Source organism: Triticum aestivum, chromosome 7D (genome assembly GCF_018294505.1).
Source record: "Triticum aestivum cultivar Chinese Spring chromosome 7D, IWGSC CS RefSeq v2.1, whole genome shotgun sequence".
Classification (NCBI taxonomy): Eukaryota; Viridiplantae; Streptophyta; class Magnoliopsida; order Poales; family Poaceae; genus Triticum; species Triticum aestivum.
The window spans coordinates 119,296,523-119,323,215 of NC_057814.1; the positions used below are offsets into that span (position 1 = coordinate 119,296,523).

Here is a 26,693-nt window from a genome sequence, read left to right on the forward strand (position 1 = left end):
GATTCTTTATTTACAAGAGCCAATATCAGCAAATGGGTTATGAAGCTGGCCTATTGACCCGGGTATTCCAGGAGAAAATGTCAAGGACTCAAAGATGATCAGTTGCCGGTTCAGGAAAATATTTAACCCGGAGCACAACCTATCAAGTTTGTTCTTGTGTTTATTTTACAGGATCAGTTTAACATGGATGAATCCAAATTAAACTGGGGGCTAATGTCGGGGATATACCCCGCCGGGTATGACCCGGCCGGACTTGGCACTTCACCGTGACCCGCCGGAGGACTGCCGACTCACGGGTCTGGCGGCTCACTGACCGACGACTCACGAGCCTGACGACTCACGGATGACCCCGACGGCGGGTCAGATAGAAGACTAGGCCCAAGGCCCAGAAGGCCGGCTCATGTTATGGTGGGCCGGCTTAAGAAGAAAGGGATGACGAATATTTCCTTTACGAGGAAGCAAGACCCGGACTTGTAATTAACTTGTAAGAGAAGATAGACTAGTCCTAGTCCTACTAGGACTCCACATGTAACCCGCCCCTCTAACTTATATAAGGAGGGGCAGGGCACCCCAAAGAGGGACAGGGCAACAAGAAATAATCTCTAGGGCTAAACACCGAGAGCCGGAGCCGGCGACTCTCCCGTGATCAAAATGAGACCTAGCCTCAAACAGCACGTAGGGTTGTTACCGGATGATGTTTCCCGGGGCCCGAAGCTGTCTAAACCCTTGTCTTGTGCGTTGATCCGCCCTGCGTCTCTCATCCCAGTCAACCCCTCTCAAGCTACTACATAGATGCGCTGGCCTCACGACTAAGTCCTCATGCTAAGGACATCTGCCGTGACAATTCCACGACAACGTGAAAAATTATCCTACGTAGTAGAATATGAAGCTAACGTGTGTATTTGTATGTGCCCTTATAATAAGGGTGTAGTTAGGTCTCAGTCGACTGAGATTTAACCAAGTCTTAGTCAAGTGACATAACATGCAAGAGAGAAAAAGAAAAAAACTATTTTTTTGCACGGATCTTAATGTATGATCTCACTGATATAACATCGACTAAGACTTAATGAAATCTCAGTCAACTGATTAAAAGACTGTTACAAGGGTGTAGTTAGGTCTCAGTCGACTGAGATTTAACCAAATCTCAGTCAAGTGACATAACATGCAAGAGAGAGAAAATAAACTGATTTTTTTTGCACATATCTTAACGTATGATCTCACGGATATAACATCGACCGAGACTTAACGAAATCTCAGTGAACTGAGACTTAAAAGACTGTTACAATAATATTGCAATGGAGGGAGTAATGTTCATGCCACTTGGACATAAAAGGCAACTATGAATAAGCCTCTGTTATAGAAATATGACATCGAATTTGGACGGATATCATCGCTCCTGCCAGCGATATATAACGGCGGCTGAACGGCCGTCCTGGTTACGTCCCTGTTCATGCACACATGGAAGCCTCTTCCCGGCCTTTTGGTCCATCTAACACTTTGAGGAAGCGGCATAAGCAGGCCACGTAAAGTGTTAGGTGCTAAGCCGGCCACGTAGTCCCGCTGCGGCGCCGGTGTATAAATACCCCAGCAACCCCCTGCTGCCCACAGGCCACTCCCCCTCTCTAACAAAGCACACACGGCGAGATAGAGATAGGGAGAGGGGTTGAGAGAGGGAGAGGGGATGGGGAGGAGGGCGTGCTGTGCCAAGGAAGGGGTGAAGCGAGGGGCCTGGACGAGCAAGGAGGACGAGATCCTGGCTTCCTACGTCAAGGCCCATGGCGAAGGCAGGTGGAGGGAGCTCCCGCAGCGAGCTGGTACTACTCGCGAGATGTTAGCTACCGATCCATCGTAAACCGTTCTGGTTCTATCCAATGGAGAGCTGGAATGGAAGTGACGCATGCTGCTAACTGAATGAATCTGCATGCAGGTCTGCGGCGGTGCGGCAAGAGCTGTTGGAATAAGCCACGGCGTGTGTGGTCGGGTTCGTCGGGCGCGTCGGGTGCGCGCGGGACGGGCGGGACATACTGGTGCCGTCGGGCTCGTCGGGTTTGTCGGGCGTGTCGGTGACGCGCGGGACGGACGGGACGTGCGGGACGCAGCAGCGTGGCGTGTGTGTGTATGGGCAGTGTATGGCAAAGTGTGCGTGCGTGTGTGACGTGGCGGTGTGAGTTAGCTAGCTAGACGGGCGTGCATGCATGAATTAGTTGCTGTGTAGTAGTCTGGCTGTTAGCAGCGGCGGCCGCGTCGTGCGCGAAGACCGAGTGGATCGCCTGCATGTAGTTGGGCACGTTCGTGCATGCGTAGGAAGCGTAGGCGTTGCGTTGCTGCTGGGCTACAAAGCCAGCCGGTTTGTATGTGTTTGAAATGAGCTAGTGTAGTGAGAAGAAAAGAAAAGACGCCGGGGCACTGAACGCCGGGGCGTTGGTCACTAGAAAGTGTTTCTTTCTTCTACCTCCATCTATCCGTGTGAGAGAGCTGCAACAACAATTGGTATACAGAGCTTCGGTTCGGGCGATCACCGGCGACCATGGCGCTCGTCCCACACGGCGGTGGCGCGGGCGGATCGGCGACGATGGCGATGCCGATGCTGACCGCGGACAACTACACGGTCTGGGCCATCAAGGCGCAGGCGATCCTCGACGTCCACACCGTATGGGAGGCGGTGGCGCCGGGCGACGCGGCGGTGAACGCGCGGAAGGACAAGATGGCGCGTGCGTTGCTTCTCGGGGCGTTGCCGGAGGATGTGCTGCTGCAGGTGTCGACGAAGCTCACCGCCAGGGAGGTATGGGACTCCCTGAAGGTGAGGTTCGTCGGCGCCGATCGGGTCCGTGCGGCGAGGCTGGGGACGCTGCGCGGCGAATTCGACCGGATGAAGATGGCGGACGGCGAGGAGCTCGATGTGTACGGCGGGAGGCTCGCGGCGATGGCGGCGAGGTATGCCAACCTCGGGGAGACGCTGGGCGACGCAGCACTTGTCAAGAAGTTGCTGGATACGGTGCCGGATCGCCTCTTCCCCGTCGTCGCCGGCATCGAGCAGTTCCACGACGTGACGACGATGGCGTTCGACGAAGCGCTCGGGCGGCTGCGTGCGTTCGACGAGCGGGTTCGGCGCCGTGGACAAGACGGTGGCGAGCGCGGGGGTGAGCAGCTGCTCATGACGGCGGCGCAGTGGGCAGCGCGGGAGCGTCGACACGGCGGTGCTCGGGACGACGACGACGGGCGCAGCGTGGCGTCGGGGAGCGGCGGCAACAGGCGCAGGCGCTGCTACAAGTGCGGGGAGCACGGGCACTTCCGGCGCGAGTGCCCGCAGCTGCGGAAAGGACCGGCGGCGGAGCAGGCTCTCTTGGCCGGTGCCAACGTTGACGACGACGGACTCCTCTAGGCCGTGGCTTAGGGGGTGTGTGTTGGAATAAGCCACGGCGTGTGTGGTCGGGTTCGTCGGGCGCGTCGGGTGCGCGCGGGACGGGCGGGACATACTGGTGCCGTCGGGCTCGTCGGGTTTGTCGGGCGTGTCGGTGACGCGCGGGACGGACGGGACGTGCGGGACGCAGCAGCGTGGCGTGTGTGTGTATGGGCAGTGTATGGCAAAGTGTGCGTGCGTGTGTGACGTGGCGGTGTGAGTTAGCTAGCTAGACGGGCGTGCATGCATGAATTAGTTGCTGTGTAGTAGTCTGGCTGTTAGCAGCGGCGGCCGCGTCGTGCGCGAAGACCGAGTGGATCGCCTGCATGTAGTTGGGCACGTTCGTGCATGCGTAGGAAGCGTAGGCGTTGCGTTGCTGCTGGGCTACAAAGCCAGCCGGTTTGTATGTGTTTGAAATGAGCTAGTGTAGTGAGAAGAAAAGAAAAGACGCCGGGGCACTGAACGCCGGGGCGTTGGTCACTAGAAAGTGTTTCTTTCTTCTACCTCCATCTATCCGTGTGAGAGAGCTGCAACAACAAGAGCTGCCGGCTGCGGTGGCTGAACTACCTCCGGCCGAACATCAAGCGGGGCAACATCTCCGACGACGAGGAGGAGCTCATCGTCAGGCTCCACGGCCTGCTCGGCAACAGGTGGTCCATCATCGCCGGCAGGCTGCCCGGCCGAACAGACAACGAAATCAAGAACTACTGGAACAGCACGCTCGGCAGGAAGGCGCTCCCCGCCCGCCCCGCCATTGCCGCGGCGAGGACCGTCGCCTCCGGCTCCTCCAGCTCCACGGGGAGCGCCGCGGCGGCGCTGTCTACCTCCGTCCCTGCCGTCCTCCATGGCGCGGCGCCTTCGTCGCCGGCCGGCGCGGTGTGGGCGCCCAAGCCCGTGAGGTGCACGGGCGGCCTCTTCTTCCGCAGGGAGCAGGAGACGCCGCCGCCCGCGCCGGTCGTCGAGGAGACGCGGGCCGGAGGAGATCAAGAGGGAGACGCCTGCAGCGGCAGCAGCTCGGAGACGTCGTCGGCCGAGCCGTGCTCGTCGGGGTCGGGCGGCGGAGACTGGATGGACGACGTGAGAGCCCTGGCGTCGTTCCTGGAGTCCGACGAGGAATGGCTCAAGTCCCTGCACATGGCCGGTTAATTAACCTCTCACACGTGATCGATCTGGTTCAGTCACATGTACGTGGGTGCGCCGCTGCACGTACGCTTTTCGAAAAGGAAACTGTATGTATGCTTGAGCAGTGTGCATACGTACAAACGTACTTACGCCCGCGCGTATGTGGCGGTACGTGGCTGGCTAGCTCCCGTACGTTACGACTGTACTGAGTTTTTTATTTATAAACTACGACTGTACTGAGTTGTTCATATGTAAACGTGGTTTTGAGAAAATACGTAAGCTAGCGTCGCTCCTGGCATGTGCACGACAGCGCAACAGAAAAAGTCATGTGATGGATGGGCATCGGCGTCGGCGGAGCGTACTTTGCAGTAAACGACATACGCTAGTGAGATTTCCTCACTGTACTTGCTGCTTTCCGCGAGGTATCGTTTTCTGCAGCCACGGGCCACTGATCATAGTTGTTAGAAAGCTAGGGCTCGTGCAAGCATCTCAACCGTGGAAGAAGATGAATCGTGCTCCCCCTCTAGCCTTGTTTGGTTACATCCCTTCTCAAGGGATAGAAGAGGATTGGAGAGGATCTCAATCCCTGCCAATTCCTTGTCAACTGAACAAGCGCTCAAATAGGCGCCCGGGCGTTGGCCCAACAGACTCCTACACCGATGCAACCTCCATAATCTAAGTGCTAACAATACTGATTTTTTTTTCCTTGCAAAGGGTCATACAAACAGAAAATGAAGGAGGCGTCCGGCAACTCGGTTGGCATCGAAGCTTGCCGAAATCCCAGGATCAAACATGATTAAACCAAAACGGCCAGGAATCGAACCCTGGCGTCGGGCCAAAGCGCCCGTGTTCTAGATGCCCTTAGAGGGCTGGCTGGCGAGGGGACGACGAACCAGTATTTTTTTTGTTTGAAGCTTTCACCGGGGAGGGTCCTTCCCGAATTTCATTTCAAATGATCAAGCATTAGTGTGAAGAAATATAGTTTCACTACAACCTGATACAGTTTGGCATGGATTTTTTAGCACAAAAGTGTCAAGTCTATGTGACCAGTGAGTTTGTACGCCAATTATATTGGCTAGTATCTCATTTGGGGTGAGGTTTAGTTGCCTAAAGACCCTTCTCATTTCGCCTCCCAGATTTTTCAGAGGATAATAAAGATAACAAACAAGGTGACCGAGAGCGGAAGAGGCCCGCTTGCGTTGGAGATGACAAAATTCTGTCATGGGAGTTCCAGCGGGGTGGATGTTGATCTTCCTCCAAACCCTGACCGCAGCAGAGCAGAGAACGAAGAGGTGCTCTCGGCCTTCATCATCATGGGAGCAGTTGGGACATTCCGCTTTGGGCAGCAGGGTTTTGTGGTGCAGATTTTGCTTAGTGTGGAGTCTGTTCAAGATGAGGAGCCAATCAAAATTCTCACTTTTGCCGGCAACATAGTCTCCCATATGGAGGAACCGGTATGGCTGCAGTTGGGACATGCCAACAGTCCAAGTGATGTGCCACAACATCATGACTGGCAGCGAGTGGAGAAGAGGATCAATGTCGAATGGTGGGTTTCGTTTATGATTACAAAGAAGATACACGAAAGCAAACATGTCACACGTTTGAAAGACCGAGAAGGTGGATACGTTTCTAAATCCGACAAAATTCCTATTGAGTGTACCTGTGTGTGTGTGGGTGTGCGTGTGTGTGTGTGTGTGTGTGTGAGAGAGAGAGAGAGAGAGAGAGAGAGAGAGAGAGAGAGAGAGAGAGAGAGCACTAGGATTTAAACCTTGGTTCGTAGAGCGGAAACACTCAGGGGCACGCACCTGCGCAACCAGTCCGACCGCACGATTGCACCGCGATCCGTGAAGTCATTAATTCCCTGTATGTTTTTTAGGATCTTGTTCTGAAACTTACAGATTCTGTACTGAAACTTAACGATTTTGTCATTCATCCCTATTAAGTTTTGTCAGATGAAACTTACCGAAGTTTAAAACATTCAGCAAAACATATTCAAAATGGATCTTATTTGAAAGCCCTTGTCACAAGCAACACTAACTGAAAATGAAACTTCATTTGAACTTTCGTTTCAAAAAGAAATGAAAGTTTTAAATTCGGAAGCCAATAGAAAAGACATGCACGAGGGGCTCCGCACCTGCGTGATACAAATCCTCTCCCTTGGTAGTGTCATGCTCCCACACTCTCCCAACCTACTAGGAGGTAATTCATTGAGGGTGGGTTTATAAGAAGTTGACGTAAGACATTGGGGAGGTCTGAGTGGTTAGGACCCCCGAAGGGAAGTTTATAAGAAGATGTTGCGAGACGTTAACGAGGTAACCGTGACCACCGCCTACTAGTACCAAATGGCCTCCATGGTCCAAGAGATGCTAGGAGACTTCACCGATCATGAAAGATTGCTCTCCTGGCTTGCGCATAGAAAGATGCATACACACATCAATTCAGATTATTATACAAGGAATGCGTGCGGGCAACAAAAGAACACAATGTTTCCACTCATGTAAGGTATACCAAAGAGGTTTTTTTTTTTTTGCGAGGAGGTATACCAAAGAGCTTAATCTTGTGAGAAATGCATCAAAAGGTATAACGTCGGGGGACATGAGCAAACGTAGCATTTAAGTTCTTTTGGATGATATTATACACAGTGGGCTGTAATTGAATAGGACTTGCACAAAATGGACAAATGTATCCGTGGCCGTCTTCTTCAACATGCACAGTATCATGATAAGAAATCTGAAGCGATGCAATGGGTCAGCCGTGAGCCTTGCGTGCGTGGTCCCACACGGGAGCACGTCTACTCAAGTAGACATACACGGTAGACGAAAATTCATGCCATTGCAGGTAAGTCGAAGGCCACCCGAAAACACATGTGACAAGAAGTTTGCATGTGGACACTGGTCAATTAGTGCACATGGCCGCTAGCTAATTAAGCTATAGGTAGGCCGGCCTATATATGTATGCATGGGGCGTTGCCACTGAGAGTGAGATCGACGCGGCGGTGAAGAACCAGACATGCATGGCTCCATCACGCGGAGCGACGAACGCCGCGTCGCCATCTTTGCATGTTTTCTAGTAGAAAAATAGGCCCATGCATGTCCCTCCCTTAATTGCATGTCTGGTGATGGGGTTGGTGAATGGTGATGTTGGGACTAACCCTAGACGAAGGTAGAAGAAGGAGTGCACGAGACAGAGAAAATTCCTGGCGACGTACGCCCGGCGCTCAAACGCCTTGGTTTTCTATTTCTCTGGACTAGCCAGCCTCGAAACTGGATCACACCACCCCACACACCAGCAGTACAGCGGAGGGCTTTTTATGTCCAGATGCACTCACACCACGTCGCTGGAGATCCACTTCCCCGGCCATGCGCACACCACGCGCTCGTACGCGTCCAACGCGGCCGGCTACAACTGATTACCACGACTTTCTCGCTACTGCTGCTAACAGCCTATCCACGGCCCGCCGCGCGCTTCACGACACGCACACTGCGGCCACCTAGCTATACACACATGCGCACACACGCACGTCACGCACGCACGGCCGTGACCCAGCCCGTGGATCCGACCTGGCGCACCGACACAGATCGCACCGCCAAGCACCCCATCTGGCACACTGACGCCGGTCGCATCGGGCTCCGTCACAGCTTATTCCCAACAGGTGATGCGGTTCTTAAACTTTTGTTACATGCTCGATCCGGCCGGTGATGCGTTTCATGCATTTTAGATCCGATTGGTATGTGCTATGCAGCTTTGGCTGTACGAAAAACTGCACCGTGTCGTCCGGTTAGAGCTGTACCACACCCACTTCTCCTATATGTTGGGGCGGATGGTCCGGTCATTGACTGATAAACCACGGACGCCTCGCCTTGACCCTATACATCCGGCCTAACCGGCACCTCTCATATATATCCAGCTCAAATTTAGGACGGGTATAGGGAGGCCCGGGCAATCCGTCATGTCGGACCAAACATGCTAGACCTACCGTAAATTGCACCAAAATGACCTAGTCTACCAAATTCACCGCCCTCCTCCCGCATCCGTCCACCGTTTCCCACGTCCGAGCCGTCGCCTTCGTCCACCCTTCTCCCCCATCCACGCCACCGGGCCCCATCTGCGTCCCTAGATGTTGTCCACCACGTCCCCAACCGTCGCCTTACCTCGGCCTCATCCGCGGGGCTCCGGCCTGCAAGCCGGAGAACGTCACTCGGAGGGACCGGCGAAGGAGGCAGCGCGAGAGGGAGCGGCGTCACAAGGGAATTCATCTAGTGGACCTCGAGGAGGATGTGTCCCCTCGGCCGTGCCAGAGCCCACCCCCCCTACCCCGTCCATCCAGCCGCTGACAAGGAAGGCGTCGTCTGGCCGCCCGCGACCGAGGTCGATCCAACGGCCGATTGCACAAAAGAAAAGATCTACGCTTCTACAAGTCACTCTGATATGTGCAGGGAATGTTGTTGTTCTAAGTTTTGCTCTACTTCCAACACTGATTTACGTGTTCTTTGTGTAGGTAGTCAATAACTTTGTTGTTTGGACCTCTTGGTGAAACAAATATACATGTACTTTAGTGCTATTAAGACTTCTTAATGTTGGAACGGAAGAAGTTTCACAAGTACGTTCAATCTACTTCATTTTTATCTCATTGTTTGTAAGCATAGTTATATTTTTGATACTCCATACAAGTCCATTTGAGGACTAATTTCACGTATATCTTTCATCTATGTAGGTACTATTTTATCTTTGATATTACCATTTCTCTTGCATTGCTTGGGCAGTTCCAAAAATTTTATTTCTTATACAATACATTGCTTGGTAAAAGATTAAAATATGCTTGGAGCGAAATTGGGATGAAGCTAAAGGTGTTGTTCATTTCCAAAGCCACTTTAGGCCAGCTGAGTATCAAAATATTAGTATACCTACTAATTTGTTTTGATGGTTCTACAAACCTTAATTGGTTTTTCTCAAAGAAGATACCTAATAAGAATACTAATTATTTGTAAGGAGGTAACAAAATTTACTTGCATTCAATGTCACTTTAATTTCTTTCCTCTCTTTTTTCTTGGGAAGTGTTTGTAAAAGATTTTTATGAAATGCGCAGCAACGCGCGGGAGATCTTCTAGTTAGGAGAAGGTCCACAAGCACTATCATGAACACAAGGAATACGCGGAGCTGCATCCTATCGTGACAACTCATAATGTGGCATATCTCCAACATCGATGGGGGGTCATTCTAGGGGAAGTGAATAAGTATGTCGGCTACTATGCACAACTGATTGGCCAGTCTCAAAGTGGGATGGGAGTAGCAACTCATTAAGTTAAATTGCTTTTTTTGTCATTACTTTAATTTCTTGTTTTTTTGCATTCTCATTGTTACGCTTATTGTTTGCTAGAAGTGGTGGCGGGCACTATGTACCAACAAACGGAGAAGAAGCCATTCGGTTTTGGTCATTATTGGGTGCTACTAAATGGCAAACCAAAGTGGGCACAACTTATGAAAGATCTCAAGGCCGGCAAGAGGAAGAATGATGGCTCAGTCTCCCACTAATCAATTGGATTAGATGAAGAAGAGGGAGAAGTTGCAGGGAAGAATGGTAAAAACCACTATGCCAATGAATAACCGGCAAGTGATGGAAAACAAGTGCAAGAAGGGGAGGGACACCCGTGACACAGCGGCGACAAAAATATCCACCACATAGACTGGCATTTTTTCACAAGAGGAAATAAGAAAGAGGGGAAGTACAAGCTCATGTTGGATGCCCAGAAAGAAAGGATGGATTGGGACCGAGAGAGGGTGAACAACTAGTTGGCAACTGAGAGCAACAAGTTGGAGAAGAAAGAGGCGTGTCTCAAATGGGAGATCGAGAAGGTCCTGATGACGCAAACCTCTTGGATGAGCAAGGAAGGATATGAGTCGTCGGGTGGAAGAAAAGGATCAAGGAACGTAAGGAGTATGAGACGGTGAGAGCCACGATGAAATCAGCGGAGCAGACGGCACAGATGGAGGCAGAGCAGGAAACATGGATGGTCGCGGCAGATGAGGCGGCAAGGATGGCATCCGATGAATGATTCGTCACGCTCAGAATTAAATTTTATTTTGCCATGTCTGAATTGTTGAACTATAATTTATTTTTCTTTGTTGTATTTTTAAACTGTTGAATTGTAATGAATTTGTGCTATATGATCCATGTATATGGATTTAAGGCTTTATGTTTGATGAGTATGACTGCAGGGTTGTTTGAGAGGGACCATCTTCATCCTACACCTCCCACGGATTGAACCTTAGATCATTCACTTGAGGGAAATTTGTTGTTGTGCTACAAAAGTCTGCGCTTGGGGGTCCATCAGAGTCTACAAGAATAAAATTGTGTAGTAGACATCATGCTATTCCTAGCGCCGTTGCCGGGGAGGTGAGTGCTTGAAAGTATCTTCTTTAGATATTGCAATTGAATCTTTTAGTTTCTTGTTTTCCACCAGTTTGGTTTATAAAAACTACAAAAAATGGAAGTGTTGCATCAAATTCTTCATCTTTATGATGTCTTTCTTGAAAACATGGAATTTGAAAATTGTGCTAAATTGTTAGAAGAAGAATTTAACAAATATTTAGTGTGAGTTTCATGAATGTTAAGTGTGATTGCAATGATATTAGTATGAATTCTCTGAATATTCATAATGCTAATGATGATTGTAGTAGTCATGATAAAAATGTTTCTTATAAGCATGTCAATTTTTGCGGAGAGCATAGACCTTGTGAAGACATGCCAATTAGGGATGATAGATTTTGTAAAAAGCATAAACATGACAAAACTAAATGGTGGCTTAAGGTATTAGATGATTATGCTAGAAAATATGTTTTCTTTATCCCATTAATTGTGAGCCAATAAAGTTGGCCATCTTGATTTTCAATGCATATATTTTCATGATCGAATTGTGGCCAAATATTATAATGACATCATCACCTTGAACTGTATAATGAACTTTGTCTATTTTTGGGGTGTGAAGAATTTTCACTTAAAAATAGTTGGTTTGAAGTATTCATTTTTACAGAGGACACTGTAATTAATCTAGGAGAAATCTATATGTTTTGTGTGGTAAATTGCAATGAGAATGTTACATGGCCAATTATAGAAAGATGGGAAAACCAATAGAATATAAAAGGAATAATAATGAAAGGGAAAAGATTTCCCAATTCTCTCCTATTGTTTCTCATGATGAATCAGGTGACGAGGAGGAGTTTCCTATCCAACCATTCTCCTCAATAAGAAGCTCAAAAAAAAATCAATTAAATCCACACATAATATGGTAAGGAACAAGAGGAAGAAAAGAAGGAGAAGCAAAGGTAAAACAGTATCTCTCCCAAATAATGTTGCTCCTAAGGATATATACTATGTGATTAGATCATGCATTATGGAAGATGATGTACTTGATGAACATATTGATTTTTATTCTTATAGCACAATGTCCATAGGAACTATTGAGGATGATTTGTTATGCCTACTACTTGTGACTATGATTGTGGAGATAATTTTGGTACTTCTTATGATCTTGAAAATCTTTTTGGACACAACTTGGAAAATATGATAATAATGATTGTTATACTATTGTGCTATTCATGCTATTAATAATAAGAGTGATAATGCTAATGATATGCAAAACCATAAGCTTGGGGATGGTATGTTTGATGAGAATGACATGTTTGAGAATGTATTTGCTACAAATTATGTTTATCCTAAGCTTGGGGGATGCTTTGTTTAATGAAGATGATTTTTTAGTCCCCCTACTTTCTATGAGCAAATTTGTTATGATGATGGTTTTCATTGATTATGATGAGAATAAAGTTGCTACTTATGATGATTATTATGATGATACTTATGTTATAAAAGTAGTGACAATTATTCATGTGAAACTTTTCATAATTATGAACATCCTTTTACTGAATATTACTCTTTCAATATGGAATCGATTTATAGTGTTCAAGTTCTATATGATGCTCCCAATATTATGAATGAGAAGAAATTTGCTTATGTGGAGAGTAATAAAAATTCTATGCTTGGTGATCATGAAAATAATGCTTTGTGTGATAGCTATATTGTTGAATTTATTCATGATGCTATTGACAAATATTATGAGAGAGGAACATATGCTTATGGATATCTCAATAATATCACGTTTCCTCTCTATGTGTTGAAAATTTTGAAGCTACACTTATTTTGCCTTCCTATGCTGGTTGATTGTTACTCCAGTAAATTGTTTGCTTATAAAATTCCTATGCATAGGAAGTGGGTTAGGCTTAAATGTGTTTTCTTTATGATGCATGATGCTTTCTTATATGTTTCAATTCTTACTTTTATGTGAGTATCATTAAAGTTATCATGCCTAGCTAAAATGCATTAAAGAAAAGTGCTTGTTGGGAGACAACCCAATATTTATCCTTACTGTTTTTGTATGTCTACATGAATAAGCTACTGTAGTAATCATATTTTTTATATATTATGTCAATAAAGTGCCAAGAAAAGTCTTCAGAATGATTTGGATGATTGTTGATTTGATTCTGTGCAGAAACAGAAACTTTTGCGTCCAGTAGTTGAATTATCATTCTGTACTAGAACGTGATAAACTCCTAAAATGTTTACACAGTATTGGGCTGCAAATTGTTTACATTGTTCTAACTTTTCGGAAATTTTGGAGTTACAGAAGAATGACCAAAAATTAGATCTTTACGTGTTGTTCTGTTTTTGACAAATTCTGTCTAGTTTTCTTTGTTTGCTTGTTTTGGAGTTTCCATAGTTTATATTAAGTGTTATAAATTGTGAAAATGATACGATGTAGTAGATATTATGTGAGAACAATTATGAATCTTGTCTTGACAACATCAAAGTGAATGATTTATCCTTTATCATACTAACCCATCTCACGAAATTTCAAAAATTGAAAGAACATTTTTGTGAAACTGGATGAACATTTTTTATAAAACAATTAATGTTTTAGGATTTAAATAAAATATCTACCCATTTTCAATAAGATAAATAAAAGTAGTAAAACTAAAAAAATGGCACTAGGAAGCCAACCCTTCCTATGGCAAAGGGTTGGCCAATTTAGGGGCGCCTGAGGCAAGGGGTTCTTTGGTCTCGCAGACAAAGCCCCTACCTTGTTTTAGTTTTTCTATCTTTTCCAACACATGTATATATTTTTCAACATATTGTACAATTTTTGTGTAGATCTTGAACATTTTTTATACACACATCACATTTTTTCAAATATATGTTTTTTCATACACATTGTATTTTTCGTATACATATACAAATTCTTTATACATGTTTAATATTTTTCATATACATGATTAACATTCTTTCAAATATATGTTATTGAAAAATTAATGGAATGCATGTTAAAAACTGTTTAAATACATGTTGAATCGTTTTTTTCAATTGTACTAAGCATTTTTTCTTAAACTATGTGAACATTAGTTTACAGTGTAAATTTTTTTAAATGTAAAAAATATATTATTATTTTTTAAACACGTGGACATTTTTTGAAATTTAACATCCATTTGTTTAATGGTTAGAAACGAATTATTTCTGAATTACATGAACATTTCTTACCTTGTATTACATTTTCCAAAAATATCATGTACAGTTTTTTGAAATGTATGAATTTTTTTCAACATGTTGAATATTTTTAATTACATGATATAATAATTTATTGATAGTAGTAAAATTATGCCTATGTGCCCTGGCTCAGGCCCAGCGTGCTACCTACCGCAGACATAATAAGACACTAGAACCGCGAGTGAGTTTAGTTTTTTTTATTTTGATGTTTTTTCACTTTATTTTTTATTTCTACGAGTCTGATTTTAATTTTAAAGTATTCATGAATTTGACTAAAAATTGATTAATTTACTTTTTTTTCTTGAATTTGGAGAATATACTTGAATTCAATAAAGTTTTTGAATTGAATACGTTTTTAAGAATTTGATAAATGTTCACCAATGTAAAAGATACTGTGAATTTCAAAAATGTTCATGAACTTTAGGAAGTATTAATGTGTTCCAAACTTGTTCATGGATTAAAAAATGGTTTTGAACTCGAAGAACGTTGCTGAATTTGAAAAAAACTATTTGTATACTAGAAAATGTGCATAATTTGCAAAAAGCTTTTGAATTCTGAAATTTTAAGATATTGATTTCTTTCATGAATGCGGAAAATGTTTCTGAATTTTTAAAATATCTGGGATATAAAAACATACAGATTCCATAAGAATTTATAATATTTTTTTTGCAAATTTAAAGCTGATAACAAATGCAAAAAATGTTCACGATTTTACAACCTCTTAAAATGCTCGTGAAACTCTACAAAGGCTCGTGAATATGGATTCAAAAAAGTTTATAAACTGTAAAAAAGAAAAAACTAAGCATAAAATAAAAAGGAAAACCAACAGGACAAATATGAACCTTATCAAAAATGAGTCGTAGGCTGCCTCGCCTGAGCTGGTCCAGACCACAGGAGGCCACAGTTGTTTTTTCTGACTCTTTTTCAAGTTTTTTGCTATCCTTTTGCACTTTGTATTTTACTTCCAAATATTCTAAATGTATATATATTAAAGACTTCGTATAAAACATTGGAAAATTGCTAATCGAGCTTTTTCAAATATTTAATTGGTATAGTAAATGTTTCTCATGTCTACGAAAAATGTTTACAAGACTTATACAATGTGTATGAAAAGAGATGATCAAGTATTTTAAAAATGTTAATCAAGCATTTGAATTTTTTTAAATGTGTACAGAGCAAATGTTTCTCATGTATACAATAATATAAGATGTATATGAAAAAAATGTTGAGGAAGTATTTTCTTTACGTATACAAAATTGTTCCTGATGTATACAAATATTTTTCAATGTACACTAAATGAAAGTAGCCATAAAATATATTTAATTTTTGGAAAAAATAATTCCATATTTAAGAAATATTAGACATGTATACAAAAATGTTCCTGATGTATACGGAAAATGTTCACCATGTATCTGAAAAATGATGACCATGTATTCCAAAAGTATTTAGAAATTGTATTTAAAATAATTATATCATGTATTTGGGAAATGTTCACCGTGTGTCAACAAAAATGTTTCAAATGTATACAAAAAATTTACAATGAGAAAAATAGACAAGTGTTTAACAAAAAACTAACAGAAAAAAAAAAGAAAAATGATGAAACCCAAGAAAGAAACAATAGCAAACCGAAGAAAAAATTAGAAGAAAAGTAAAACCAAATTAAAAAAATGCAAAAAAGACTGGAAACAATGAAACCCAACGAAAAACAAAGAAAAACAATGAAGATCAATGAAAACCAAAAACTAATATGGAAAGCCAAAAGAAAGAATAAGAAAGGGAAAACCAACACAAAAGAATGAAAACGGTGAAAATCGAGAAAGAAATAAGGAAAAAGAAAGAAAAACCAAATGAGAACGAGAAAGAAGCAAACAAAAAACCAAGGAAAAAAAAAGAAAGAAAAGAAAAACACAGTGAAAGAGAAAATCAAAGAAAAAAAAAGAAGAATAAGTAAAAAAAAGTGAAAACCAAGAAATAAAGAAAGAAAACCTGTGGAAAAAGAAAAAACCCTTTAAAATCATGAAGAAATGACATAAAACCTTAAGAAAAAGCAAAATAAAACGATAAGACAAAACCCGATAAAACAAGACTAGTCTAGCGACGACTAAATGCAGCAATGGTGACAAGAAGAGAAGACATTGTTAGGGAACGTAGTAATTTCAAAAAATTTCCTACGCACACGCAAGATCATGGTGATGCATAGCAACGAGAGGGGAGAGTGTTGTCCACATACCCTCGTAGACCGACAGCGGAAGCGTTATCACAACGCGGTTGATGTAGTCGTACGTCTTCACGATCCGACCGATCAAGTACCGAACATACGGCACCTCCGAGTTCTACACACGTTCAGCTCGATGACGTCCCTCGAACTCCGATCCAGCCGAGTGTTGAGGGAGAGTTTCGTTAGCACGACGGCGTGGTGACGATGATGATGTTCCACCGACGCAGGGCTTCGCCTAAGCTCCGCAACGGTATTATCGAGGTGTAATATGGTGGAGGGGGGCACCGCACACGGCTAAGAGATCTCAAGGATCAATTGTTGTGTCTTTGGGGTGCCCCCCTGCCCCCGTATATAAAGGAGCAAGGGGGAGGCAACCGGCCAAGGGGAGAGGCGCGCCATAGGGGGGAGTCCTACTCCCACCGGGAGTAGGACTCCTCCTTTCCTTGTGGGAGTAGGAGAAGGGAAGGGGGAAGGAGAAAGAAGGAAGGGTGCACCCCCCTTCCCTAGTCCAATTCGGACCAGACCATGGGGAGGGGTGCGGCCACCTTTTGAGGCCTTTCTCTCCTTTCCCGTATGGCCCATTAAGGCCCAATACGAATTCCCGTAACTCTCCGGTACTCCGAAAAATACCCGAATCACTCGGAACCTTTCCGAAGTCCGAATATAGTCGTCCAATATATCGATTTTTACGTCTCGACCATTTCGAGACTCCTCGTCATATCCCCGATCTCATCCGGGACTCCGAACTCCTTCGGTACATCAAAACTCAATAAAACTGTCATCGTAACGTTAAGCGTGCGGACCCTACGGGTTCGAGAACTATGTAGACATGACCGAGACACGTCTTCGGTCAATAACCAATAGCGGGACCTGGATGCCCATATTGGCTCCCACATATTCTACGAAGATCTTTATCGGTCAGACCGCATAACAACATACGTTGTTCCCTTTGTCACCGGTATGTTACTTGCCCGAGATTTGATCGTCGGTATCTCGATACCTAGTTCAATCTCGTTACCGGCAAGTCTCTTTACTCGTTCCGTAACACATCATCCCGCAACTAACTCATTAGTCACAATGCTTGCAAGGCTTATAGTGATGTGCATTATCGAGTGGGCCCAGAGATACCTCTCCGACAATTGGAGTGACAAATCCTAATCTCGAAATACGCCAACCCAACAAGTACCTTTGGAGACACCTGTAGAGCACCTTTATAATCACCCATTTACGTTGTGACGTTTGGTAGCACACAAAGTGTTCCTCCGGTAAACGGGAGTTGCATAATCTCATAGTCATAGGAACATGTATAAGTCATGAAGAAAGCAATAGCAACATACTAAACGATCGGATGCTAAGCTAACGTAATGGGTCAAGTCAATCACGTCATTCTCCTAATGAGGTGATCCCGTTAATCAAATGACAACTCATGTCTATGGCTAGGAAACATAACCATCTTTGATTAACGAGCTAGTCAAGTAGAGGCATACTAGTGACACTCTGTTTGTCTATGTATTCACACATGTATTATGTTTCCGGTTAATACAATTCTAGCATGAATAATAAACATTTATCATGATATAAGGAAATATATAATACTTTATTATTGCCTCTACGGCATATTTCCTTCAGACATATCCACAACGGCATCGACAACCGAACGCAATAACCTAGTGAGCTAAACGCGTAAATGTGTCGGCCCATAACTACGAACACTTCTGGCGAGAGCACCTTTTGTCTCGCTATAAGCCAGATATAGCTCTTGCATCCCAAATCAGGTAGGACGGTCCAATAACCACTCGCGTCGTAGCATTTGATGGACCGGCCTAAGCCAAACGTCATGTGGGGGTGATTGCAGCCATATGTATCGCAACATATGATGATACATATCAGTTGCAGAGTCCATGGGCTTCCAAAGAAAGGATTGCATGATTGCATACATAGGCTCATAGGATTTAGCTGTATATTGCCCTTTGCAAGGTGGAGTTCCATCTCACCTCTGATTGGAGCTCTACTGGGCTGGTTTTCGCAGTTTTCTTCGTTTTTCTTTGTGTTTCTCCAATTTTTGTTTTAAATGTTTTCATTTTTCTTTGGCTTCCTTTACATTTTGTTCGGCCTCCTTCCCTTCCCCTCTTTTTTTCCCTCCTTCCTTGGGTTTCTTTATTTCTTTCTCTGGTTTTCTTTTTTTCTTTTTCTAATTCCTTTTTCTGAACACATGTTTACATTTTTCATACACATGGTCATTTTTCATATATATCATGAACACTTTTTATATACATTTAACATTTTTGACTAACATTTTTATCAAATATATGTTTTGATGTCTAATTTTTTCATATACATTGTAAATCTTTTGTATATATCTAAAATATTTTCTACATATGTATATAAGGTTTAAATTATGATGAAATTTTTTCAATACTTGTTTTAAACATTTATTTGAATATGTGTTAAGCATTTTGCCAATACATGTTTAAATATTTTTTGTATCGTGCGAAACATTTTTAAAACTATGTGTACATATATTTATTTACATTGGATAGACATTTTTCAATTTTTTTACAAAAAATCTATTTGAAATACATGAACATTTTCTGAATGTGCCATACTATTTTTGAATGGTACCAAACATTTATTTCGTTACAAGTATTTTTTTACATTTTTTTTTACAAATATACATGAACATTTTCTGAATGTGCCATAAAAAATTGTCACATACATTTGTTTGAAACGTGTGAACATTGTTAAAATGTCACATGCATTTTATTTAATTGTACAAACATTCTAAAAATTGTGCGAACATTTTTTTACATTGCATTTACATTTGTGTAAATGTGCGATGAAGACTTTAAAAAAAGCAAAATTATTTTCCATAATATATGCCTGTAGTATTTTATTACAAAAAATATAGACAGTATTCAAAAAGGAAAAAAATGCATGCGATGTCAGTGTGATGTCTGCATGACAAGGCCACATGTTTGGTGGGGCCAGCCCACTACCGATTCCTTGTCGGCGATGCCGTCTACTGTGTCGCACTAAGTAAGACATAGATGCGCCTCATAGGATTAGCCGAAGACTTGCCCGGAGCCTCTGATTTGACACCATAAAAGGTCTAATGATCCACTGAGACTTGTATCCGCTCTATATTTGATATTGATATAATCACTTTAGCTAAGATAGCCTTTAGTACAACCCATCCAGAAATAAGCACAACGGGAGCCCCCGAGCCTCCTTAGCGATTTGAAACATCCAGCCGTCCATCTCGTTTTTCTGATGCGATTCCGTCCGTCGGATCGAGCCTCCGGACAATCTGGGCCGCCGGATCGAGAGGAGACACTGCTACAATGAATAGTAGTCAAAAATGCATGCCACCCCGTGCAATTCTGGTGCCCCGCCGGGGGCATTTCCGTCATTTCGCATGACTTGGGAAATATCCAATAGTGGCAGGGGTGAGTACCTGGTCGTCGCTCTCCCTGCAGGCCCGCACTCGTGCCGCGCCCCTCTCCTCTCCCTGCTGCCTCGCCTCTCTCCCTCCCTCCAAACCCTAGACTTGCCCGCGCCTCCCTGCCCCGCCGCCGTCCAGTTCCAACCCCTGCCTCATCGAGCGGCTCATGGCGGTGCCGGATCCGGTGTCGAGGTCGAGGCGCGCTTCCCGTGCGTGGGGAGAGGCACCCAGACCTAGTCCAAGACTCGCACCACGGCATGCTCGCCGCCGTCCTCGTCAGGTGAGCCCTGTCTGTGAGGGGGAGCAAGCTCTACGCCCCTGATGACTAACACAAGTCGTGGCTCAGGGTCGCCGGCAAGGCGCCATGGTGGCTGCTTGTTCCCCTGCTGCCTCTCTCATGTTGCCGCCGCCCCCATCTGAGCTCGAGCTATAGAGGCGTGCCGCTAGGTCAGTCCACCCCCTCACCTTCTCTTGCTTGTACGTCGCCGCCTGTGAGAGCCAAGAAGATGAGGAGGAGGCAGAGAGGGAGATGGTTCCATTTATTTACCAGTATTTTGTTGATTTGGGATCTCGTTTGGTTGCAGGTCCCCTCTTTCTTCCAGTCTTTTCGCCGGATCTACTGATGCACTCGTCGATCTCTAGGTATGTGTCTATTTTCTCTTGTTCTTGGTGATTGGATTCTGCTAATCTCTATTTTTTCCCTTTCTATACCTGCAGATTGGTCCTCTGTGGCTCAATCCCCTAGTCAATGCCTCCTTCGATCTATGGCTGCTCGTCTCTGGTTACTGATCTGCAGGTCAACCCTTCTTCTCCCCCTCCTTTATGCTCCCCTTCTTTTCCAGAGCTAGGTACACGGTTGTATGGTGATATGCTGGTTGTGCATAGGCTGGAGAATAAGATCCTTCTATTTCTTGTCTTGTTTATGATATATACAACCAAAAGTATCATTCACTTTGTGCATTGGTTCTTTTTGTGGTTGCCTTGCCTTTTGTCCCTTCCTGGTAGGGCTGACACTTGTTCTTTTGTGCATGGAATGTTGATGTTTTTGTATTTGGAGCTTGGCTTAATTAGGAAGGAAATTCTATGTGGATATATTGTTACTTGGCCAGTTCTGTTGTTGGCCTCATGTTAGATAAATTTCAGGTTTCGTGCTCGCTTTATGAGCTTGGGGATGGTCACCTGTTCAGTTTTTTTACTTTCTGCACTGCTCGATAAATCAATGACTTTTGATTCAATATCTGGCCTAGGTAGCTATTCATCTTGCATCAATCTGTGTGTAGCCGAAGAATGTTGGTTCCATCCATCTCGAGTAGGTTTTCTTGAGCTCAATAATTAATTTTTATGGAAAGTGTGTTTTGCCGAGTAATAATTATATAGGCTAATGCATGCCCCAGTTTAGGATTACTGTTAAAATTACTCCATTTGCGGTGTTCCCGGATTCTAGTGATGTAGTTTCAGAATAGCCTTCTTTTAGTCTGACAAAAGGGGTTTTTTCATTTGTACGTTAGCAAGGTGTCTGAAGATATATATCTTGGCAAAAGATACAAAAAAGGGAACGTCATACAGGGAATGGGAACGAACACGATAATATTGACTGATAAATTACTTTGCTTCAGTTTAGGAGGTTCTGGTGTGGTGGTCTTGATGTAACTGCAGTATTCAGTGTAAAGTTTGTGGTCTGCACCTCTTTTTTTCTTTTCTTAAGAGAACACACATATATTTTTTATCTAAAGAATTAGTGTGACTATCATGGGACTTGAGTATTCAGTCTGTGTACTTCCAAGGTCTACATCCTAACATGAACCAAGCACTAGGACTGACATGTAACTTGAGTATTCAGTCTGTGCAAGGAAATGTAATGCTTGGTCTGAAGCCAATAACAATATTTCTACATGTAAGAAGTTGAGGTCATATATTTGTTTCCTTTTGAAAGAAGAATCCTATTGTTCTTGTGGATACATGTTATGTATTCCGTCAAAGCATGTGTGCGTGCAAACTTTGTTTTTTTTAGTATAGCATGGTTGGGACTGAGGTTCAGAGTTTTGTTTGTGTCCAGGTATATATGTACTTCCCATTCCATCGGCTTCGGTTGGCATGTTACCTGAGGTAAATTCATTTTCCTCTTTGCCTATGCTCTATAGAGTTGGTCGCCATGCCTCTGTGATCACATTACTTCCCATTTTCAGGGTCGTGCTTCCCATTACAGGTCGACGAGACGGCAGATTCGGTTAGTGAGAAGATCGTCCAAAAGAACATCGTCGAGAAAGACGAGCTGACGCAAAGAGGTGATTATTGTTATTCTGTCAGTCGACATCGCTTCCGCTGCAAATGTACCCATGTTTGTTGTCTGATATAATTTTCCCCCTTGTGTCCATGGTTTTCAGGTCTGAACCATATGTTCCTGTTATTGCCCCAGTGAGTGCGGCAAGAAAGGCAGGAAGAAGTAATCCCTTCTGTTAGGTATTTATCTTATCTGTTTACCTTGCTTTGATGTGCATGTTACTATTTCCTTGCTTTCCTGTGTACAGATTGTTCTACTTCATTTTGCCTCTGTAATCATTTTACCTTGTAAGAATCACTGCCCATTGATTTATTCTTGTGTCGTTTCAGGACAAACTCGATATTCTGGTGGCGTAAAACTTTTGCAGACGGTTAATGTAGATAGATGGTCTTTTATCAAAATGCCTGTACTAGCGATTCCCCTGCTTATGCTCCGGCTCCCAGGCACTTACCGCCAAATCACTTGGTTGCTTCTGGGCGACGATGGTTGCTATCAAGACCATCTCGCTTTCCATCCGGACTATCGGGCTCTGTAGATAGAGACTGGCATTTAGTCAGGTAAAGTTATACTTGGATTCCTTTCCGTTCATTTATTCGAGTTCTCATATTTCTGTAAACTAATTTCTGCCCGTTCCTACTGTTCCTTGACTTGGCGGAAGGAGGTGATACAAGTTCATCCAATGATGTGCAACATCCTTTGGAGTGCTTTGGGCCCTCGCGTTCAGTTTCATGGAGGTATCGGTGTGCAGAGGGTCACGAAGACTTTGTTGCCTCGCCTATTTTGCATGTACTTGTGTAGACAAGCTGAACCTGCTGATGACTTTATTGCCTTGCCTATTTAGCATGTACTTGGTGGATATCGATGACTTTTATCAATTTGTGGCTCGGCGCGTACCATTGTATCAAATCATGGACCCTCGCATGATCTGCAACATCCTTTGGAGTGCTTTGGGCTCTTGCATGTACTTGCCAATAGATTTGACTTTATTGCCTTGCCTTGATACAATGGTACTATAGATTTGACTCAGGCAATAAATTTGTGGGATTCGGAAACACTGTGCAGTACAATTGTAGCAAATCTATTGGCATTTGTCATTATGCTTATTGATATATCTCCTCCCACCCTGAACTATTATTGCAGCTGCTCGTGGTCAGGGGCGCAATGTACGTGGAGGTGTTCAATAGAGGGGTCATTCTGCCGCCCTGCAACATCAGGAAGAGGAACAGTAGGAACGGGCTGCCCTTCACCTATTACGACGGCATCTACCTGAACTCAGTTAACCTGAACTCCATAACTGAAGCTATGTTTATTCTGATATATAATATGTCTTGCTCAGAATTTCCAGTTGCTAGAAGTTAGCTTCTCTATACAGTCTGATATCGCTAATCTCAAATGAATCTTTATTTTGTTTTGTTTTAATTAGTGCACCAATTTTCTTTTGCTGTGCAGTGCCTTTGAAGATGTATAGCGGTGCGCAGACGGATTGATCTTCCTGTTCGTACTCGTAGATTGCATATCTGAACTTGGCAAAGAATGGACCACATGCTTCTCTAGCCTCAGAAGCATGGTGACCTGCTCTGCCTCCCCCTAATTTCTATCTTCCACTCCTTTACGCCCTTCTGATTCTTGATTTGATGTGCCCTGTTATCATGCTTCTTGGGTCAAATTACTTAATTTTTGGAGCTCTTGCTTTGTTTACCTCTTTGTTATGTTCTATGTCTTCCAGATATATTGGTTAAAACCCTTCTGATTATTGCTCTTGATTTGAATTTCAGTTCATATGAAGCAAATACAAGGCATGCAGTGCTTTACGATTTGAGATGCCGCCCCTCCGGCCTGCCGCCGACGGCACACTGCTCTTCCAGCCGCCCCTGAGCCCACGCGACTCGCTGGATCATGCCCGCCCCTGAGCAGTGCGCAGCTCGCCGGACTGATTCGTGCCACCCACGCCAACCTGAGATCCGCCTCTGCAGGTATGAACTCCCCTCCAATGTCCTCTTCCCCTCCATCCATTCTTTCTCTATTTTGTTCAACTTGTTAGTTAAAGGATTCAGATTCTTGCCATGATTGATTGTTAGTCTTTGTACATGAATGGATTAAGATGTGATGTGAGACGAGAGCTAGCAACAGATGTGCTTGTTCTACATATAGGTGCAATTCTTTAGCTGATGCTTGTTACAATATTGAAAACATTTTACTCTTTACTGCACTAGGACGTGATGGCTAGATCACCGCGAGCCCCTACCCCGACCCCAAGGTCGGCGGCAGCGTCAATCCCGACGGCCAGGTCACCGTCACCCCCAACCTCGACGCCCAGGTCAGCAGAAGGTACATTCGATCCCTGGTACATTTGTTCTCTGAAGGCCCAAAGTTTTTAAATCTAACTGAAACCAAAGCTTTGTGATTTATATCCAACTGAAGATCCAAAGCTTGTAGTTAAAATGATAGCTAGGTGGTACAAGGACCGGCATCATGTGTACCTCATTCATGTGGATACTAAAATGTGCTCTCATCCGCTATTTTGCTAGGACTTCTTTGTTCTCTTTCTTAATGCAGTCGTTGATAAGATAATTTCTGTAATGTTGTAAGACCATAGAGAACATATGTTTCATAGTCAATAGAATTGAGAACATCGTACATTGTACACCCTGTGACGTTAACAAAGATGTTCTCAATTCTCCTTAATTTGGTCTGCCTAAGCCACAGAAAATGTGTCCACTGCCTAATCGGGTGTTTAGTAATTCATTTTTAGAGAGTGTGTGGATTTTGTTTCATCACGGTTAGTAAAACCAGTAGCACGGTGGATCATTTTTGTACTGCTAAAATTTGGTCTTCCATAACAGAATGGTTTGTGAACAACATTTTATTTTGATGGATATATGGAATTGATTTTAACAACATTGTGGACATGAACTGTTGTATGACAGGGTTAGTATTGGTTGCCTATTCTCACTAGCAAAAAGATTGTACAATGTACTAATAAAGGGTCCGATCAACAATCAAGAGTGTCTCGTGACAAAGTTTTGGATTCGCATCTGTCTCCTACTATGTAGATCTATTCGAAACATTACAAACCCCAACATTGGTCTTTCCATTAACTGTTTCACTAACACCCAGACTTGGTACTGGTCATTACATGAAACAAAGAAGTGTTAATCGTATTGTATATTGCAGAAGGTAGATGAAGTAAGTGAGGTGACCTATTTTCTCACTACTTATTTGATATTGACTTAACCATCATCCTATGCCTTCATGTTTGTTAGGGTTCATATTTTATTGCATTAACTAAAGCATCATGTTTTGTTATTTTACTCCCTCTGTTCATTTTTATAGGTGTGGATGGAAGAGTGAGAATAACTACAGGTTGGTCAAAGATTGAAAGAAATCGCTTATGTGTCTTCGGCTTCGACACTGTGCATAGGAAGTCGTCGCTGATAATCCAAAATTTGAAAAGGTTAGTTCAAGGTTCATAACTCTGTTGTCAATGGAGAAAATTTTATCTGTTTCAAGTGACTGAACAAACTACTCATAGCAGGTTCATGTGTTGTGGCATATGAAAGGTTGGAAGTCAAGACGAACAGGTGGATCTGTCCAAAAAATATGCTTCTGTGGAACTACATAGTTTTTTTGTTCTTGCGTTGCCACTGTGGCTTGATTTTGCTGCATGAAAAGTACATTGTCTGTATCAAATGGATTGATGGACCGGTCTTTCGCTTTTGTAAAGTATATATTTCCATTCCCCATGAACTTCCCACGTGGTTTCTTTGCATTTGGTACATGTGATTGCTTTGCCTTCTGTCATGACTTTGACAAATGATTCTATACCAAGTAACTATTGTGGTTTGTTTAATCGCTAGGACAAAACGTTCAGCCAGGCACCACGCGCCAAGGCGCGTTTCCGATCTAGTAGGGTATTAATCATTGGAGAAAGATTGATATCTCCTAGATGACTACTTTGACAGATGTTGCCCCTCCTAGCGTAGCGGTTTTTTTAAAACAGGAAAATCTTCTCATAAGTGTTAATTTAAGATTTAAAACCCAAAGTAAATGCTGACAAGAAATCTTCTCCCTCAAGCAACACTGCAATAATATAAAGAACCTACTTGTTTTCTGAAAAGCCTAATGTGGTTGTCAATCACACTAGCATTGACAGTTGCAACAAGTTATGAGTGGATATTGGTAGGTAACATACTTCGATATTTTCAGAACAAATACCAGTTGGATGTAAAAGGTGCAAATAAAATATGTTTTGACGGTTTTTCTGGTGTATGAAATTAGAGCGGGGTTCGTTGATTCACTATTATCATCTCTTATGAAATGGTGATGTATAATAATATGCATAAGTATGTGAATTGAGCAGCCCAAGTAACCATGATTCATAAACATATGTTGAGACCAGTTTATATATGCGGTGGATCCATATATCCAATAGATGAGCACGGGTTAAACCTAATGACTTATACTCCGCTCAAAGTGATCGAAATCCTCTATGCACATGAGCATTAAGCTGTAGAACAGAGCATTGTATAGAGCATGGTTACATATAGTTGATGACACAACAAGCCAAATCAAGTTGCATAATGTTTTTTACTCTTAGTGAGGCTTACAAAAAATATAAATTATCCAATATAAATAGGA

The 26,693-nt window shown here is 43.4% G+C and overlaps 1 long non-coding RNA gene across 14 annotated transcripts; it reads left to right on the forward strand.

Moving 5' to 3' along the window:
* The first annotated feature begins 19,801 nt into the window (after positions 1-19,801).
* LOC123168417 (uncharacterized) lies at positions 19,802-25,824 on the forward strand. Of its 14 annotated transcripts, none has more exons than XR_006484320.1 (16): positions 19,802-20,054; positions 20,121-20,221; positions 20,359-20,416; positions 20,492-20,570; positions 21,831-21,880; positions 21,961-22,059; positions 22,159-22,234; positions 22,385-22,612; positions 22,714-22,789; positions 22,897-23,062; positions 23,196-23,330; positions 23,505-23,622; positions 23,831-24,028; positions 24,269-24,383; positions 25,389-25,509; positions 25,591-25,824. It is a non-coding gene; the product is annotated as an uncharacterized lncRNA (long non-coding RNA). The 14 variants fall into 14 exon arrangements; XR_006484326.1 differs by having other exon boundaries at positions 22,897-23,016; XR_006484315.1 differs by having other exon boundaries at positions 22,385-22,789.
* The last annotated feature ends 869 nt before the right edge of the window (positions 25,825-26,693 follow it).